At 36.2% G+C, this 21,665-nt stretch overlaps 1 protein-coding gene across 6 annotated transcripts in view; it reads right to left on the bottom strand.

Annotated features, from left to right (window-relative positions):
- The window catches only part of LRRC4C (leucine rich repeat containing 4C), a 1,211,302-nt gene that overhangs the window by 213,840 nt on the left and 975,797 nt on the right, over positions 1 to 21,665 (bottom strand). The window contains exon 1 of one of the 6 annotated variants that reach the window (XM_040495406.1): positions 11,017 to 11,053. The exons of the other annotated variants lie outside the window; for them this stretch is intronic. The gene's annotated coding sequence lies outside the window, so the exon portion shown is untranslated. Of the gene's footprint in view, positions 1 to 11,016; positions 11,054 to 21,665 lie in introns of those variants that run through there. 6 annotated transcript variants of the gene reach the window in all.

Here is a 21,665-nt window from a genome sequence, read left to right as displayed (position 1 = left end):
GGAGTCTCCGTAGCTATTCACCAAACCTCTCTACTCTTCCTTCTTGCCAGACAGTTGAACTGCAGATCCCAATCTTCCCCACAGTGATATATATCCATAAAACTGTGTTTGGGAAAAAGGGTTGTGAAAGGAAGTGCGTGTACTATTTGCAGGTATGGCTCATAGATGTTTCCCACCTGCTATCTGTTCTCCCTTCAATTTCCTGTTGGCTCTATGCCAGGGTGAATGTGAAAGCAACAAGTCAAAGATGTCAGTCCTGGTTTCTGATGCCTGTGTAGTATAGACCCTAAGTCCCACCTCATGCTCCCACCAACATTCAGATTTTGTACAACTAGGAAAGCTATCTACTACTGTACTATGCTGCTAAAATAACAAGGCTTATCTCTGATAGCATTTAACATTACTCCCATTAATATGAAGAGGAAAAGGAAGTAATGTAAAAGATCATATCAGTTAAAGCTAAGTTCTTGGCAGGAAAGTGAAGTAGGGAAAGGGAGTAAAGAATTGAGGAGGGTGGTCAGGGAAGTTCTCGCTTTAGGCGTGGGCATCTGAAGCAAGACTTGAGTGAAGTAGAGAGACACATACATCGCTATTGGAAAAGCACCTCTGGCAAATGGAATCAGAAGAGCAAAGACCATGGCTGTTGGAATGTGCTTGGAATTTTCAAAACTTGAAAAAGTCAGGCTGCATTGGAGTTGAATAAGAAGAGAGTTCAGAGGCAACTATGGGAAAGACTGGTACAGTTTCATAGACCATGGTAAGGATGGTGGATTTTACTGGAAGATTTTCAGTAGGGAGATGACACAATGTAATTTGCAATGAAAAATAGTCACTCTAGCTCCTGTATAGAGATTGGGTTAGGGGAAGAATGGAAGCTGAGATATCAGCTATGAAGCTATTATGGTAGCTTTGAAAAAAACAAAATGGTGGCTCCAAGTCTTCTCATGTCAATGTTTTTGAACCCTAGATCTTTTGTTCGTTCGTCATATAACAAAACTCACATATCATTCCCCATCCTGTTTACTCCTTCCTGAGAAGCGCTTCAGTTTCATGCCATCTTTCTTACATTCAGCTAGAATTAAACATTATTCTCAACATATGTACAACTCATGGTTTCCTAAGGCTGGGCATTGCACTGCTGCATAACTCATTAAACTATGGAAAGTTTGTTTTATATTTTTTACCCTTAAACCTTTCACATACATTTTACGTTTCTGCAATTGATGGTTTTGTAAATTATTTTCATGTTCATTTCCATTTTCATTTTATTTATTTATTTATTTATTTATTTACTAAGTAGACTTCATGCCCAGTGCAAACAGAGCCCAATGTAGGGCTTGAACTCATGACCATGAGATCAAGACCTACGCTAAGATCAAGAGTCAGATGCTCAACCAACTGAGCCACCCAGGCTCCCATGAAAATTCTTTTTAAGTTGAGCTTATGTAACTTAACTTTTGACTATATTTTCCATATGAACCTTTGACTATTTGGAGACTTAGCTCAACTTCTACCTATCATAATAATTTAGTCCTGGCCTTCAAAGAACATGTTCTAAAACAGTAAACAAGTTTGATGTGAAAAAAAGGGTCTAATAGTCAAATAAGTTTTGGAATCATTTAACTAAATAAAGTTAATCAGATTCCTCCCTTCCCCCTGCCACCCCCCTTTTTTTTAAACATTTTACAGGGAAGTTCAGAGAATTTAACATAATTTTATGCATTGTGATTCTCCATGAGATGAGATGAGATGGTATTTGGAGTATTTATCAAACTCAACTGACTACAGAAATCCCTCTTCTCCCCACCCCACCCCTTTTTGTTTTACTTTTATAGAGCATTTCATGGAACTAAAATTCTGCTTGGATATATGCTACTGACTTCTGGAAGACAGTAGTTTTAAGTAAAGTTTAATCTGAAGTAATCAAAAACCAGCAACCTGTATGATCAAAATCATAACTGAAATGTACCTAACAACTAACACTCACTCAGCTTGTATACCCACAATAATCTCATTCCTCAGAAAACTTCCCTTGATAACAATCCCATGACAAAACCATCTGGGAATTGATTTCCAAAATGAAAATGACTCCAGGGAAATAATTAATACTACCTAAACTTTCTCTAGGGGCCTGTATGGAATATCCACAAATATCATGTATTCAGTGTTACCTTCCTTAAAAATAAAATTTGGGTGGGGAGTCTGATGGAAAAATGCTTGGCGCTATTTCTGGCCGCTAGTGTATAAAGAGGGACAGGGTTTCCTGATATTATAGGTTTGCAGTAGAGAACTGTGATTCATCCAGTGACTGAGGGGCCTCCAGAATGCCAGAGATGAATGTTTGCATTCACCTTTTGCTTATTCCTGCTTCAAGATGAGTAACCAGTTACAAAGACCAGAGGGTGTTTTTGCACCTTTTCCTCCTCTTTATTAAGGTAGATTTTATAGTCCAATGTGACAGGTAGTGTTTCTGCACACCAGAGGCCTCTCAGAAACATATTATCTAACTCTGCGGGAACTGGATATTTTAGATTGCTTCAGGATAGATAGACATCACTTTGCCATCAGCAATCTCTTTGTATCCAGAAGTTTGTGTCAGGTACACTATACTTACTTTGGACAGTTGAGTGGCTGTCCCAAATTACAGAACACCTTCTCTCCCCACAATATAGTGAAAATAGCATGAGATTTAGAATAAAAAACACCTCCAACTCTACATTTGTTAGTTGGAATAGTGCTCAGTGCATGTGGGCCTGTTTTTGTTTTTTGTTTTCATCTTTGAAATGGGGCAGAAAACTTAATGGAGCTCTAATGTCAATTGATGTGATATAAAATTTTTAATATTCTAGAATAGATGTTCAATAAATCAGGTATCCTGACCGTATTGCTTTCTGTCTTACACCAAAGACCAAGAGCAGCATCTTGCATAAAATAAGCAGCACACTTGTTGGTTGACTGGACATACTCACTATACTGAAGCTCTTTTTCTCAAAATCATAGATCTTAACACAAACATGATCACCAGTAATATGATATGGTCATTGGCAAAAAACTTTTTATTTATCGTGTAGTACTACTTTTAACACTGGAAGTGTTTTAGGTGACTATACAGTTAAATACAACTTCCTTGTATCCATTGTAATTCTACTAATGTCTTCTCCTTTTTGGTGAGCTTTCTCTAAAGAGCAATAGTGAAGGATAACTGTGCTTTTGGACAGTAAAATTTAAAGGTGATTTTAATACTTTGAGTAAAGAGGAACCTAGAATTTACTTAGAAATTTGGCATATGTTGGTTCAAAGAGCAAAAATCCAAAGATTGCACAGATGTAGGTCTTTCTTTCTCTCTTATGGTGTTTTAAAATGAGTAACTGGACATTTTGAGAAAAAATTTCAGTATAATTGTTTATGTTTTCTATTGTTCTAGCATATTCTTATTTTTCTAAGTAACTGTCCACTTAATCTCCCTACCCATTCTACCCAGGCACATGGTTATTTCTACTTTTATACTATTCTACTATTTTTTAGTGTACACAACTAACAGGTGAGAGAAACTATGCACATGGACATCAGATTTATCTTTTGTTCCCATGGGCAGAAACATGAGAAGTTCATCATGGAGCCAATATAGAGCTCAAGGGTTAGCATTTGTTGCATTGCATTACTATAAGAAACAGGAAAAAATAAGAAAATGACAGTGCTAGATGAGGATGTAATTGTACACCCAGTTTTACCTACCTAATTTGTTGAAAATTGCTATCCTCTAAAGACACTGTGATTAAGGAATGCATATTACCCCACAGTGGTAGGGTAAATTGGGATGGGAGATATATAGAGAGAATTGGAAATCTAAATTTTTGATTACATATGTCCATTGTAATGTAATACATACATGGATACCAAGTAATAAATACAATGAGAGTAGTCCTAATAACTTTTATTGAATGTTTACTCTGTCACAGGCACTCCCACAAGTACACCACATCTCTTTCATTTAATTCTTCTGATGCCACCATATAGGAATTTTACCTATATTTTATAAAAAAGAGAACACATACATCAGAGGAATAAACCAACTTGTATAATATCATGACACACATATGCATAGCATAAGTGGGGTTAAATCTCATGTCTGTTTATTCTGCTTCCCCTTCACTAAGGGTGAATGAGTTGGTCTTTCATAAATACAGAAGAGGATAGGGAGAGAAAAAATTGAATTTCAAAAGCCCCAAATTAAATCCATATGGTGACTTATCTATGGCAGGAGAAGATCTGAAGGTCAAGGTTCTACCAGTAGGGATCATCTCATAAGCTCATATATTCCTGTTAGGTATACAACATTTTTATAGCGGATGTCACACAAAAGAAACTAAGAAAACCTTGAACTTGCAGTGGCTCTTTTGCAAGTTGTCTGCTGGTGTCACAGCATCAGATTGTTGAAACTCAACTGTTGAAAACCCTAAAACCAACTGATGCCTGATGTTTCTCATTTATTTCCTAACTTAAAATATATGAACTATAAAAAACATTAAATTTTTTATTAATTTTGTTGTTTTATCTTCTTTCAGAGTTCAAATGACAGAAGCAAAGACAGTCATCACAGTTGATACATCACTTTTCATATCTCGACTTTGCTTTGCCTGAGTGGCAAGGTTGGTGTTCACATTTAAAAAGAAATATAAATTGATGTTCCTTGCACTTGAAAAATATAGGGATGACATTGTATATTTGAACCATAATATGGAGTTTTTTCTGAGTGTTTCTTTATAAATTATAGCTCAGTGTTATGCTTTGGATTTTGATAGAGATTATATTACTGGTATTTTTTTTTTTAAGCAAGAAAATTTAATCATTATAAAAAAAAGATATAAAAGCCTTTCTACATGTAGACCATATGGTTGAAAAATTCAGGAGTATTATTATACAAAATCAACAATCTTCAGCTTTATTTATGGCATATTAATGCATAAATTTGGGATAAATTTAAGCCTTGAAAAGTTAATATAAGCACTTAAAAAATTAATGGCGTGAACCTTATAAACCAGTGGGAAAAATATCTGTAATTTAACAGAAAAATAGGTGAAGAATATGGGGAACCATTGTATAGAAAAATAAAGACAATTGGCTAAAAACAGTTATAAAAATTATGCCATATCACTATCTTAAAGAAGCAAATAATAATGAAATACTGACATCATTGGTTAGTTTTGTAATTCTCCTTTAACTGTGATAATTAAAGCATCTGTTAAAAACATCTCTTTGGTGAGACCAATTGTATTTAAAATGGCTCCATTTCCCCAGTTGATGTCTATTTTATTTACCCTATCTATATACTACATATTGCTAATTATACTAAATTACTATGTAATTTGCTTTTTATATCTATCAGTCGATCTATCTATCCACCCATCCATCCATCCATCTTTTTAGCTATCCATATCTCCATTTATGCACTTATTTTTCTTTTTGTCAAATAGAATGTGGGCTCCATAAATTCAGTAGTAATGTATCCTTACTTACCACCCCATCCCTTGCCTAGAATAGTACCTGAAAATTGGTATTCACAAAATGGTCACTGAAAGATAAGTACATGGTACACAATTAAACAATGCATAGATAAACTACCTCACTACTGTTGGAAGTGCATATTAGTATAACATGGCTTATGTATACTTTGACAAATTTACACAGGAATGAAGCCTTGTGAATAGAAGGGTATATAATATAGTAATATTTATGACAGTAGAGATCCAGAGTTAACCAACATTTATTAATAGGAGACTGGACAAAAAAATTACTTGGCATTCATATGATAGGGATACAATTAGCCATTAAAACCAATATGGTTATTTATATAGAGTGATGGCTAAAGATCTCAAAGTTCTATTTCTTAGTTTTTCTTAAGCAAGAAACACATATTTGTTTATAATATTCCAATTTGTTTAAAACTTTTATATATGTGTATAACATTCTATACATACAGATGTGTGCATACAGATATAAATCTATGTGTAAGAATTAGAAATTTCTAGAAGGAAAAATTATGCATACTTATTACATTTAAAAAGTGTGAGGTTGGGAATGAAGTGGAAAAGACACTCTTTAAATTTTAGCTTCTTTGTGTTAATATGTTTATGTGGCGTTTTTCTGTGGGGAATAAGCTTAGGAATTCCCTGAGCTTCCACTAATGGGTTAACAAGGCATAAAGAAATAGAAAGCCACAGGATGAACACATACAAAATTAGGTAAACAAGATTAGGTAAACAGGGCAAAGGCCCCAGTATAGGAAAAAGGTATAGCAATGGGAAATCTCAGGATGAAAACATCCAAGATTAGCTAAAAACGATCAGGTATTCAGGGTGGAAGCACCCTCCAATTTAGTACAACAGCAGAAAGCTGCTTTCACAGGAAGGAAGGACCAAAATAGGTAAACAGGTAAACAGGGCTATAGACCACAGCAGGGCAAAGTAGCCGAGTGGAGCCAATGAGCAAAACAAAGGTGTCTTATTGACCCTGAGGTAGCATGCTCTATCTTTCTTGTCCCCTAGGCCAGTTTAGGAAAACAGAGGTGGCTCCTCATATCTGCTGTAATCATCCTTCCACCCTGCACCAGGATTTTGTTTTGCATTGACCCAGACTCCTAACACCACATATCTTCAAAACTCCTTTTCCCTCATGCCCATGAGTTAATGTTCACAGTTTCATTGTCTCTTTGCGTGCATCCATCACACTTGTAAGCTTTCTGATCCTAGTAAAAAAAGAGCAAGGACCCTTATTTGGGGCTCTTGTCTTCTCCTGGACATTAGCCATCTCTTGCATTTCAATCCTGTGTCCACTTTCTTGCTGGACAAGAGAGAACTCCAGACTTAGAGTCTATGACATTTTTCTAGTGATGATAACATGAAATAACATCTGAAAAAGTTATAACATAGACCTACACCGTGTTCTAAATGCTATTCTAAATGATTATATATATATATATTATATATATAATATAATATATTATATTATATATTACAATCTATATTTTGGGGGAAAAAAGAAAGTTGTAGAAAAATGTAGTTAAATAAAAGGAATGCAAGAAATTGAGATTAAAAAGAAAAATAGAGAAATTGAGAGTATAAAAGAACCCACATGTATAGGTACTAAGTGTCTATGTAGACATACATGCTAAAGCCTAAGTGGTACTGGATGAATGTCCATCAAGAGTTACCTACAATGAACTTTGGAAAAGAAATTACAAGTGGGAATGATAGGAAGATTTTAATGTTTTCTTTATGTTATTTATGTTTGAATATTTCAATAAGAGGCAATAAGAGGATGTTTTATGCATTACTTTTATAATTAAAAAATAAAGGGAAGGAACTGAAGCCTTTATTATACATAAAAACTTGGTATCACCAGATCTGGAATGTGTCTACCTCCAGATACTTTGGGTATGAAAAGAATGTCTTTAACAAGCCAAAGTGAACCTGGAAGATAAATATTAAATAAGGGGTGGGGTCAGAAGTTCAAAGTGAATAATTTTATGTATCCAGCAAGAACTGTACAGTCTATTCAGGCCAGTTTACTTCCCTAAATCAACTGAGGTCTTTTAACTCTTTGAATTTAGGCTTAGCTAGTCTTTACTTAGAATACCCATACTACTGTTTATACTGAGCACTCCAATGTCTCTTTCTCTCTGATGACACCAAACACCTGAAGGAAGAATTGCTTGTTCCATATTCTACGTTGTTCCAGCATTTATAAATTTATCTATGTGTGATTGTTTAACTTTATAATCTACGAATATTTTGAAGTCGAGAATTTTGAGGGACATCTTGTCCTGAGTCCCCAGCTCATTGCAAAGTCTGGTACAAAAGTGCTCAGTAATTGTTTGTGGATGTTGTCACTGATTCTTGACTTAAGAAAGACAATGAAGACTTCCATAAAGTGTAGCATCCATGGTCTCTGCTAAAAGCACTGCCTTGACATTTGAGTATCACTTTCTAGTTTACAACTCTTACACTGCATTATCATCTTCAAGGATCATCTCAAGCCAGAAAAAATAGGTATTACCACTATTCACATTTTAGTGTTGAAGAAACAGATTTAGCATATTTATCTTCCCGAAGGGCTCACAGCCCACAAGTGGTACAGCTGAGCTTAACTCTCTGGCCATTTAGATATAAAACTACAATCAATTATGTAGACTCAAGGAGGAAACGACACCACTAAGTTGTTCTGGGAGCCAGTGTACTTCTGGTGCCCTAGACATAGCAACGTTCTGCAGAGGTAAGTAAAGGTGAAATAGCGGCTCCATCTTCCTCCTTAGAGACTTCATTTGCAGCAGGGATGGGGGGCATTCTCACAAACAACCATGTCCATCCCTGCTCCCAACAGCTCAAACAATGGCCAATATACAATTATACTGCACCACCACTGAAACCCATGCATACTAAATAGACTTGGTGATCCAAATCTGTAACTTCTTCTGATGATTTCAATGTATTGTGGAAATAATAACAACAATAATAAAACATAGTTCCTTCCTGCACACCCAAGGTCAAGACCAGAGATTATTTGAGAAATGGGGGAGAAGAGGGAAGAAGAAGACAGAAGAGCAGTGAAGGAAATGCTTTTCTCAAGGTTAAGCTAAAATTATTGAGCATTTACTCTGCAGTGTTTAAAACACATAGTATAATTGTGCAGAGTTTAAGTGCATAAACTTACAAGTCAGACTGCATGGGCTTTGAATGTCAGCTCTGGCATTCACCAACTATGAGTCTTGGACAAGTTGGTTACTTCTTCAGTGCTCAGCCATGAAATGGGGTTGATATTAGCACCTGCCTCACAGGGTTGTTCAGTGACGTGGCCTCTGCCAATTCCTATGGTGTGAACACTCATACCAATGCCTATTAGAAGCCATCAACAAACAGCTCACAAAATCCTTGAATACTGAAAATTCTTGAAATTCTTATGACATAACCAGCCAGCTCAAGCATACTTCTGTTGCTATGATGATTAAAGTTAGTATCATAAGCACTGAAGGGAGTTCCCGGGATAGTGTGCATATATTCAGCATTTTTGTTTGTTTTTTAAAAAGAGATACTTACATTAATTCATCTATTCCTCACAATTATTCTGAGATTGGTGTTATTATTATTTACATTTCAGAGGAAGTTAATGAGGTGGGAAGGGCTTCAGTGTCTGGTTGCAAAGGAGAGAAGTGAGACTTGACCAGTCTGATGCACCATACCGTCCTCTTGCCTGAGCCCTTGGGAGATCACATCCCATTGTGCATATGCAAGAGTTTGTGCATGCTTACAGAATGAAAGAAGGGGAGAGAATCCTGGTAAAATAATACACTCTGGACTGCCACTATCAGTTCTAGAGTGTCCCTTGGTCCGAGGGATATTTTTGTTGCCTTGGAGGCAAATTACATGATACCACGGGGAAGACATTCTATTATGTATTCCCAAGACTGGGCAGAAAATAAGGACAGCATCTACTCCCTGAGTGCCTGAGTGTTTACCTGCATTTGACATTTTGTTAATCATTTGGAATGAATTATCTTATGTAGTAATCATAAAAACTGTCTAAGGAAGGATTTGTTATGTACCATTCTGCAGCTAAGGTAACCGTAGCTCAGAGATGTTAAATAACTTGCTCAAGGTCACAAAGCTCTTATTAAACATCAACTTTGTTTGAATCCAATATTCTATGGATACACTGCAAACCATATATTCTACTGCTGTCTCTTAAATTCATGAAAAATTATCAAGAAATTTAGGATTACATTGATGCCCTTTAGAGGTAAGAATATTATCAAGAAATTTAAGCTTCACACTAAAGCTTTTTATTTATTTTATTTAATTTATTTTATTTTTAAGTAATCTCTACACTCAACATGGGGCTTGAACTCAACAACCCCAAGATAAAGAGTTGCAAACTCCACCAACTGAGCAAGCCAAATGTCCTACGCTAAAGCTTTGTAGAGTTGAGAATATTAGAGACCAGTGTCAGGCCAAACATAGGGGGCTGAAGAAAATTCATGTATTCAATGTGACTGTTACTTCATTAAAAATATAATTATATTTTATTGTCAAAGCCCCTTCACTTTGAGTATTGTGTATAGGTCTGAGACTAGAGGGGAGCACGACCACAGATTTTGTGCCTTTCAGAAAAAGTCACATTAAAAGATATGCAAGGGTCAACTTCAGGCTACTCTACATTCTGTTTGCACCTTCATTGTATTGGAGGAAAAAAAGAACTAATTGGTTCATTTAGCTCTTCACTTAATTCAGCCTTTTATTGTGCACTTCAGTTCTCATCCAAATGAACAGAGACAGTGCGAGAAACAGAACACAATTTAATGTGGCTCTCAAAAATGTGCAGTTGTTGCCCTTGCTTCTTTAATAGACACAAATCATTTATTTCCTTCTGTAAAACTCCATTACCCAGCAAAAAATAGTTTCTTAACAAATGTATATCTTACCAAAAATGGAAAAATGGAAAATGCATCCTCCTCTCTCCCTCTCTCTCTCTCTCATATGCAGAAAGTCATAGAGACTCATTCACAGTGTATCTATACACAAGCCTCCCTACTGAGTTCTACAAAGCCCACAAAGCATGTTAAGGATATAATGTCCTTTTACACGTTAAGGACGTAATGTCCTGAGCATCAAACAAAGAATTGAGAGAAATTAGAAGTAAAAGGCACCTTAACTCAAATTAACTCTGTTCTTCCCATTTTATAGATAAGGAGAGTGAGTCTTGAGAGGTGAGGTGATTAGCCCGGGCTCATGCAGGTGATCATTTGGGAACAGAAATCAAGCTGTCCTCTCCAAACTCTTAATATAGCCTTCTCTCTTCTATACTGGGCTACCTGCCCAGTATTGATCAATATTCATCATTTCAGTGGTCCCACACACTGATCTCATTGAGTGCCCATCATCCTATCCTCCCCCAAAATGCATGTGCATCTATAGAGAATCATGGGGCATCCTTCTGTTTCCATATAAAAAAAATTCCCCTTACCTTTTAGAAAATACTCCATGTTCTTCTTTTTCACAGTGATCATCTTTTGAGACATGGCCTTGGGAAAGGACCAGAGAAATAATTTTATTTTTTTATTGAAAGCTCCCAAATATGAGTTCATGGCTGGTTTGAATTTCCACTGATTCTCCGGCTCATGCTTCTTCCCACACAACCATAAATACTTTACTTGCCTCATGCTAATGATTTTCATCAATTTAAAGAGCTAGTTTAATTAATCTCCTGTTTAACAAAAAAGCACAAGTCAATCTGATAAAATGTTTAGGAGAAAAAGTAAAGCTGATGTTCTTCCCCACAGTGATGCGCCATGTAGGTTTAAGGAATGGCGTGGGCAAGTGATACAGAAGTAATTTGTTACTGGAAAATAGTCTAGATGCGTGTGCTCATCTTAAAAACTTAGCACTCCTAAGTGGCATTGTGCAAGCCTAACATCCCATCTTTCCCCAACAAGCCTCTGCTCTGGGGAACAGATCCAGGTGATAGAGGTGCATGTCACATCCTGGTTGCTTGGGAAATAAGCCGTCATTTCATTTTGAACTTCCCAGTAGTATGAGTTCAGTAGTATGAGTTCAGCTTTCTCAGTAGAGATAACATTTTTTTTTTTCCCCCAAAGCCATCCATTATTTGTACTGGGGACTCAGTGTTAATTTCAATGCTTGTCAATTAAGTTCATCCCTTAATTTAATAGGGATTTGTATACAAAACATCACAGTGCTAATTCTAGTCTTTATTTCATGCCTAGAATGAGCTTTACCCTCCAAGCATCCTCGCATCCAATCACAACATCTCAGTTTATCCTGTAGCCAAAGTAATCCTCTTATGTATAGGTTTGATGAGATCTTCCTGCTTCAGAACCTCTTGAATTCCCACTCTCTACTAGATATAATCCAAGTTCTCTCACACAGCAATAAAGGTTGTAAACAATCTGAATCAGCCCACCTGACTAGACTTTTATGTCTTCTACTTAATTTTCACGAATCCTTTATGTCCTCTAAAACTTGTCTAGTTGAAAATCAAAGTCAGAATTAAAAATATATATATACCTAATTAGTAGCTTTGCAAAAGCCTTTCCCCATCTGATACAATGATGCCTATGGGATTTAGGGAAAAAAAGAAAATTAAAGAAGAAAATACCCAAGCCACACTTAATAGGACACATTTTTGAGAGCCTAAGAATGAGAGTTAAAAAAATAAAGTATCACTTGCTGAAATTAAGCTGGCTACTCTCTAGGTTAAACAAAATGTTAAAAATAGAATTCAATCCTAAACATTTTATGCATCCATAAAAAGTTAAGAGAATCCAGCAAAAAAAAAAAAGGATAAAAATGAATAAAACATATGCAGCAATGTGCTATGCAATGAGGGTCTGTGTTCCACCTTCTGCCCCAAATTCTTATGTCAAAGGCTGTTCCCCAGTATGATGGTACTTGGATTCATAGCCTTTAGGAGGTATTTAGGTTTGGCTGAGGTCATAGGTATGGAGAACCCATGATGAATTGGTGCCCTTATAAAAGAATGAAGAACACAGAGCTCTCTTTTTCTGCTATATGAGGATAGAACAAGAAGTTGACAATCTGCAACCCAGAAGAGATTTCTCCCCAGAACCTGATTGTGCTACCATCCTGATCTCAGACTTTCAGCCTCCAGAACTATGAGGAATCAGTTTCTCTTATTCATGAGCCACACCATCTATGGTACTTTTTATGGCAGCTTCAACTTAGATACACTAGTTTTCAATGTGGACCATGGACAGTGTAGGACAGTGATCTGTGAAAGAAGGTAAACAAATGAGATGATATCTATGACTCTCCTAACTGACCACCTGGAGAGAGATTCCAGGCCACAGTACATGGAGAAGAAATCCAAGAGCCTCCTGTTCTGCTTGAGTTGAGGAGACAGTATTTCAATTTTGGGGAGGCAAAAAGGCTAGAATTTGAGATGCAGAATACAGAGAGGAGACAGTAGTACAGAGGGCTCCAGAGAACTGCCGAGGTTTCCATGTAAGCCATTAGATGAGTGCTGATTAGTACACAAGTGTGAGGAAACTACCAAGTCTGGAAGAAGAATCAGCAGATAGGAGCAGATGCACAAATCCCTGTTGCTCACACAAGAGGAAAAGTTCATGTTCTCACCAAACAGAATGGGCAGACTTCCTAACAAATGGGCCATTGAGCAGTGACCACAAAGGGTATTGCCTTGGTAGTGAGGTCTAATGAGCTGCAGACTAATGGCTGCTCTGCACCCAGTAAATAAACTAAAAAGAAAATTTTAAAAGAAATTAAATTATACCACATAACTTAACTGTATACAAAACCAAGACCACAAATATTGCAAGAAACAATAACAGAAAAAAATCCAGCAACCACTAGCATAAACTTTACAATGTCTGGCATCCAATAGGAAATTACTGGTCATGGAAAGAAGCAGGAACATTTGACCTATAGTGGAAAGAAACATCAGTTAATAGAGACAGACCCTAAGTTGACTTAGATGAAAGAATTAATAGAAAAAGATGTTAAACTGCTATTATAAATATACTCCATATGTTCAAGGAGGTAAATGAAAGGCATGGATATGTTAAGAGATATAGAAGATATGAAAATGATCAAATTGATGGGGGAGGGGAAGGAAAAAAGACGTTAGGGAGGGAGTCAAAGCATAAGAGATTCTTAAAAACTGAGAACAAACTGAGGGTTGATGGGGGTGGGAGGGAGGGGAGGGTGGGTGATGGGTATTGAAGAGGGCACCTTTTGGGATGAGCACTGGGTGTTGTATGGAAACCAATTTGACAATAAATTTCATATTTAAAAATAAAATAAAATAAAAATTTAAAAAATGATCAAATTGAACTTCTAAAGATGCAAAATGTGTTATCTCAGATGCAAAATACACTTGGTAGGATTAAAACCAGCTTAGATATTACAGATGCAAATATAACTCAAAGACATAGAAATATAAACAATACAGAATGGAACTATCCATTTTAAAATATAAAATAAAATAAAATAAAATAAATAAAATAAAATAAAATAATAAAAGGAAGTTAACAAAGCATCCATTAGCTATGAGGCAACTTAAGGATCGTAAAATATATGTAATGATGTCTCAGAATTGAGACAGAATGGACAGAAAAAAATATGGACAGAAAAAAAACTTGTAGAAATAATAACTAATATTTTTTTCCAAATTTAATGAGAACTATGAACTACTGGTTAAAGGAGCTAATGAACCCAGGGAAATAATGAGAAAAGAAAAAAAAAAACCTACAAAGTGACATCATAATCATATTGCTTAAAAGTAGTGATACATTGGGGTGCCCAGGTGGCTCAGTCGGTTGAGTGTCCGACTTTGGTCTTGATCTCATGGTTTGTGAGTTCGAGCCCCGGCCAGGCTCTGTGCTGACAGCTCAAGGCCAGGAGCCTAGTTCGGATTCTGTGTCTCCCTCTTCCTCTGCTCCCCCCTGCTCACACTGTGTGTCTCTCTCAAAAATAAACAAAGATTAAAGAAAATTAAAAAAAAAAACTAGTTTAAATCTTACAAGCAGTGCAAAGAAAAACATTACATATAGAGGAAAAGACAAGAGACTCTTTGTTGGGAAAATTACAAATGGAAGAAAATGAAGCCACATCTGTAAAATACTGGTGGAAAAAAAAAAAAAAGAAGACAACCAACAACCTGTTAACTTAGGATCCTATATCCCACAAAAATATTTTTTCACAGTGAAGGTAAAATAATATCTTTTCCATAAATACAGAACGTGAAAGTCTTCATCACTACCTGACAAGCAATACAGAAATGTTAAAGGAAGTACTTTAGACAGCACGAAAGTGGTACCAGGTACCAGGTCGAAATTTGGAGTCAGACACAGGAGTGAAGTATACGGCACATGGTAAGTATGTGGGAAAAATTAAAATTTAAATGGTGATAAATAAACAAACAAAATGTAATTGGCTATTTAAAGCCAATATACCATATTTACCATATATACTATGATTTAAAAGTATACAAAATAAGATCTCTACCAGAATTTACTCATCCTATATTTTTTCCTGATTTCATCTCTATGAGGGAACATGCATTAAAAACTTGAAAAGAGGGGCCTGAGTTCTTTCTCCAGTTCGACTTCCAACTATGTAACCTGAGAAAGGGTGCTTTCTCATTCTGTGCCTCTGTTTCTCCTGTGTAAAAGAAAGGCATTGGCCTTTATTAAATTCTGTGGTTCTTTTACCATATGGTACACCCTTCCTAATTTCTCTTCTTGACAAATTCCTGTCACATGACTTCTAAGGAAGAACTGAAAGCAAGCTTGGAGAGCTTCAGAAAGACTTTTTAAGCAGGGTGATGTATAAATCAAAGAAAGGAGGAGGGCTGAACATTTTTTTTTTAACAATAGTATTTAAGAGAAGCAAATGTCATGGGTGGTGACTCAAGCTGACGACTGTCAGATATTCATGATGCAGAACAAAAATGCCAATCTTGACACGATGAGAATAACTATCTTCATTGTCATCATGATTTTTTTTCAAATATTTATTCTATTTAAAGTACCTGAGTGGGTTGTATGAGGTATAGACCTCTCTCCATTTTACTTATTATATCTGACTTTGCAACCAGATACATACTATCAATAATATTTTAAATTCATCTCAGTAGAAATACACCTTACATAGTCTCTCTCACACACACACTTCAAAGTTCAGTTCAGTTCAACAAATATTGATTGAATATCAATTGAGGAATTCAATATGGTATATCAGAATGATATGAGACCGGGATTTTAATCTCAACACAGCTAACTAGCTTAATTACCTAGAAAAAGTCTTATTTTGTTAAAAATATGTTCTGTCTTCTATAAAAATGAGGAAGCTAAATTATATTATTCTGAAGGTCATTTCCAGTTACAAAGTCTTATAAGTGTCTCTTTACTTACAGCTGTGCTGGAAACTGTGGATGAAATAAACCAGTATAAGATATGCTTCTTACCTTTGAGAAAATTATGGTCTAATTAGGTCATAAACTATATACATATTTTTACAGTTTATTTATTAATTTTGACAGAGGGGTCAGAGAGAGAGAGAGAGAGAGAGAGAGAGAGAGAGAGAGAAAGAGAGAATCCCAAGCAGGCTCTACAATGCCAGTGTGGAGCTAAATGTGGGGCTCAAACTCATGAACCGTGAGATCATGACCTGTGCTGAAATCAGGTTGGGCACTTAACTGACTAAGCCACCCAGGTGCTTCTAAACTGTATACATATTTAACTCAGAATTAATTGCTAAATGTTGATTATGTGCAAGGAATTAGGCTTGGTGCTACTTGAATTATAATAAGTATAAACTCCAGGGAGATATTGTCAGTTAGGATTTCAGGAACAGCTTTGCAAAGAAGGTGAGATGCAGGATGGAATTTGAAGGATGGATGGTGTTAAACTACGGGTATTGTGAGAATATGGCTCACCCAGATGGTAAGATTTTAGACAAAAACTTTAAAAGAATAATATTTACTCACATTATGCTTATAAACAGGCAAGGTTTACAATAGGTAAGGCTTATTTAAATCATGTGTGTATGTCTCTGTGTCTGTGTGCAATTTATATACATCCACACACATTTCTTGACTGAGCCATTTTAATGAGGAGGAGAAAGAATGAGGACAAATGCAATGGGATGATGTAGTACAAATAGTACCCAGATATTCTAATTTCACATTCAAACATTGAAACTAACTAGGTCTACAATCTCATGTAACTCTTTTTACATTTCTTAGTGTTATTAGCACTACAATATGGTGGTGGTAGAGGGTATTAGGTAAACTAGATGAGTTTTGACTATCAGTGCTAGCTCTATCATTATATACTGACAATTTGAACTGAATTAGTGTTCACTTTGATCATTGCATCATATCTGTTTCTGAGATACAGAGGCACACAGCTCCTTCCAGAAGGAGTTGGTTACCTGGTCTGGGAACCACTGCACAGATATGAAATTGAGACTACAAATGTTTCTTTAGTATCTGCATCCTCACTACACATTTTATCTCCATTTATGTGGCAACCTTGTTTTCCATGGTATTTCTTATGATTAACATAGAACCAACTACATTGTAGACATTAAGTTAACCTCTTACTTAAATTATCAGTGAATACATTTATGAAAGTACACTGGTTAACTAATTAGTACCATATTGAGAGTTTTATTGGCTCTTTACTTCTGTTATTGAATAGTATAGACATATACCAGTTCATATATACTCATTTTCCATCTTTTCTGATTGATTTGGTGGAAACAGTGTCAGTAGTTAGTCCACATTTAGCTCATAACAGAAGAGTCCACCACTAAATTGTATAATGTGCAAGACTTTGATGGTGCACTAATATTTTTTGAAAAATTGCCATCACCATCTCTGTTGTATTACATTGAATTACACCATGGCTATGCTGGCAATCTGGAAAGACCTAAGAGAAGAAAAGCAAAATGGCCTTAGCTAGAAGGGGAAACATGAGAAGAACAGAGGGTAGAAGCCACAGCATTACATGTAAAGCTCTTTGGGTGTCTTCCAAGTCATGAACCCCCCTTTTTTGAGGACATAGTCATCTACATATCTTGTGTCCCTAACTCCATCAGTTCTTTGGTAAAATATCATATTTTCAAAGAGGTCTTCACAATCTTAATTTATCATTGCAACTTCTTGTTTTTCTCCCTTTCCCCTTTCTCCACAGCAATTATCTTCTGGAATATTATGTGGGTTACAAATGTGTTTGGGTATTATCTGGCTCCTCCTGCTAGATTGTGAACTTTGAAAGGGCAGCTTTGCCTGCGTTTATATACATATCCTAAGTCTTCCGCATAATGCTAAAGTGGAATCTCAACAAATATTCAAAATTTCAAATATTCAATGTAAACTGCACCTTCTAACCCTGCACACCACTGATCACCTGGGCAGCAATGTTTTTATTCATGACTTATGACTGTGGTCACAGATGATTGCCTTAAGGCAGTTACCTTCTCAAACGTGGCCAAGGCATTTATATTAATAATATAGAAGAGTGGGAGAAATAGGTATTTTAAAAATCAACACACATAAACAAATAATTATAAATTGCACTACTGTGGCATGAAATAAAAGGATGAGCAAAAAATGGGATGCAATTTCCATTGGGAGGATTAAAGAAGATCTTCTGAAAGTACTAACTTGGGTGCAGTCTGGAAAGGGAAGAGAATTTTGAGTTGCAATGTTCTTCTTCTTTTAATCCTAGCTAATTAGTCTTCAATGTTCATATCAGGGCACATGGAATCTTCTACGCAAGGGTGAATCAAAATTTTCTCACAGTCCCACAGATTTCTCCTGCAACGCCCTTAATACAGGACACTTTTACATGTGGTTGTGTGATTATTCACTTAACCCCTGTATTCCCTCTAGACTAAAAGCTTTATAAGTGAATGATCTCATTTCCTGGGTTTTCCCAATTCCTGATTTTGGCTTCTCTTGAGGAATAACTGAATGTCTGCGATCATTGGGTTTCAGAATAAAATTATGCATTCTTATAATAAAATTCCTGTTATTATTTATTTGCTAGCCTAGTACGTTTTTGTCTGGTGCAAACAAGAGATTTCCATTATGTCATATTTTGCTCTACAAAGATAAGTTTGCCATTCGCAGCACTAATATGAAAGATATAGCTGTCCCACAGGCTTTGCAGACAGGCAAACAAGGTTTCAAGTCCATGTCCTATCATTTAATGGTTGTATCACCTTGAGCCAGTCTTTCAATCCCTCTGAGCCACAATTTCCTAACCTTCAGTAGAGTGATAATAATGCCTACCTTAAGGGATGTGGTAAGATTAACTAGATGTTGCAAACAAAGTATCTACACTGTCTTAGCAAATAAATGAGCTTCGTAAGATGGTTAATGAGATAACAAGATAATGGTTAATGCATAAGAAGAAAAAGGCAGAGGGGCTGCTTTTTACTACATCTCTTCAATAGAAATATATTGATAACTATTATGTACCAAGTTTGTGGCTAGATGTACAGTGATACAGTCATAATCAGGACACAAGCCTGTCACCAAGGTGAATACCAGTTGACTCCACATGATAATCGCATGAAGATAGGAGCTGGAATCAGCTTTGTCTTCTGCTATTGCCAGCCCTTCTCTTTGATTCCCAGGGAGCAGTGAACTTTAAGGACCCAAGCTTTTTTTCCATTATTTTCCCTCTTCTTATGATACCATTTTACTCTGTAGTTTTTAAATAGTTACCAGGATGACTAAACAGAGGAAGCAACTACCTAAACACCATCTCCAAAACTGTAGTGTAAGGCAAGATGTACATACCAAATAGAAAATGAAAAAAAAAAAATGGCAGACTTGCCAAATGTTTCATAGGCACTCCATATTGATCTGGTTGTTTCCAGTTTTTTTTTTAATAGGGAGAAGCAGAAGTAATTATTTTAAAACAAAATGGCACTTTATAGCTCCAAGAAGATTGGCATCCATGAGAAGTTATAAAAGTGATTACCTTTAGATTTCTTGTATCTGAGTAAGGATGCAAGAAGTTTAATGGCCTGCTAAGATGAATGTAGTCCTACAGGGACCCACATAATTCAGCACTTGTAGAGACAGAGCTGAGAATTGGCCAGTAGGGTTTATTAATGTTGGTTACATGGGAACACACACACACACACACAAACACACGCACACGCACACACGATGCAAAATGCCAACTAAATGCCCAGACAGAGAGTTAAATACCATTTGTGACATCTCAAACTGAAACTACTGAACACTGAAACTACCACTATTGACGGTATAGGAAGCTCTTTACATTTGCAATAAGACTGATGATGATGGAGGGTGTTATTTTGAGCAAGGTACCAATCCTCAGAAGTTAGATTAGCAAAGGATGGGGGACAGGGGGCAAAATAAAGTAGCAAGCAACAACAACAATGGCTTTACTTAATATATATTATAAGCAACCTTACAAAATTCACTAAGAATATCAACGTTGAAGAAGGGTCTCAAAACAAACCTGTTAAGACTCAGGGTCATCAAGCTGTGATTAAAAAAACCCAAGAACACAAAATCAAAGTGACATTTTGAGAGGGCTTCTGCCAGCCCACACTCTGCATCAAGAGGTAAAACAAAGCTGGCAACTGTTTTAGTAAAATGTTTTAGTAAAATCATCCTAGCATGGGGTTTACAAGAGAGCAAGAGACAGTACATGGGGCTCACTGAGATTGTATTTTCCAAGAAATGAAAAAATGTTTTTAAAATAAAATTATGCAATACATAACTGAAAATAAAAACATTAAAATAAAATTTGTTTTCAATTCATTGCTGCTATTCCAGATTTTTATAGGCCCACCTTTTAAAATGGATCTTTGTAAGCTAATTTTAGCAAATGCTTTGCAAAGTTTCAACGTGGAGTGAGTCATATTTAATTGCCACTGAACACTGACTTTATGAAGAATTTTGTCTAAATACAACCTGCAGACACAGAGACACTCATTTTTGCATAAGAAGTGCTGCTTGCTAGATCACAAAGACATTAATGAAAAAAATTAGAAAATAGATTACAGGCATTCTTTCCACAAAAACTGAAGCACAGGACTATTAGTTTTCATATCGCATAAAAATTCTACAGACATTGCATCTGTACTTGTCACTTTGTGTGTTAATTTTTTTTTTAATTGCAGGCAGCTTCCCAATATTATAAACTTTAGCTTAATTCTATTCAAACTTTTCCAGCTGGGGTAATATATGCTTTGGCCTTGTCTGCTCTGCAAAGTTGGGATGGTTCTTTGCGAATAGGAAAGGTCTAGACACTATATTTTGTACACTTCTCACAATGCTGTTGGCAGAAAAACATTTCCTTTATATCCAGAGGTATAGAATTTGCAGCATTGGCCCAAGTAACCATACATTATTTTAATGATCAATTCATTTACTACAACCTCCCAATTGCCTAAATCCCTAATCGGAGTGTAAATGATTATAGACCATGGTGGACTCTTTTGTTTTTGCAACTGAAGCCTTTCTGAGTTAAATAAGCAGTTGGGCCTATTAACCCTTTCAGATACTATCATGAGTTTAATATAACCTTAGTGAGCCAACAACTATTTACAAAGCTATGTGCTAAAAAAATGAATATTCAAGGTGAATCAGACCAAGCCTCTGCCCTTCATGGCCTCACAGAAATGTAAAAGTATAATTAGTTCTAGAATATTGAAACACAAATGGATCAGAAAAAGACATAATGAAAGTAGAGATTCCAAATTGGATAACATGGCTTAGGAAAATACTGCTTTTTCACTTGAGTCTGATAGGCTCATATATTTCACAATTAGGTAGGCTGGGGAGGGGTGGAGACAGAGGAGTAAGATAAAGAAACAGAAATACAGAAATATGTCTTAGAAGCATATCTAGAAATTTAAGAAGTATATATTGAAAAGAAGCATGGATTGGGGCGCCTGGGTGGCGCAGTCGGTTAAGCGTCCGACTTCAGCCAGGTCACGATCTCGCGGTCCGTGAGTTCGAGCCCCGCGTCGGGCTCTGGGCTGATGGCTCAGAGCCTGGAGCCTGTTTCCGATTCTGTGTCTCCCTCTCTCTCTGCCCCTCCCCCGTTCATGCTCTGC

The sequence above is a fragment of the Herpailurus yagouaroundi genome, unplaced genomic scaffold, assembly GCF_014898765.1.
Source record: "Herpailurus yagouaroundi ecotype Mexico unplaced genomic scaffold, PumYag 187, whole genome shotgun sequence".
Taxonomy (NCBI): Eukaryota; Metazoa; Chordata; class Mammalia; order Carnivora; family Felidae; genus Herpailurus; species Herpailurus yagouaroundi.
The sequence above is the reverse complement of the archived record's forward strand: the minus strand, read 5'-3'. Positions and strand labels throughout refer to the sequence as shown.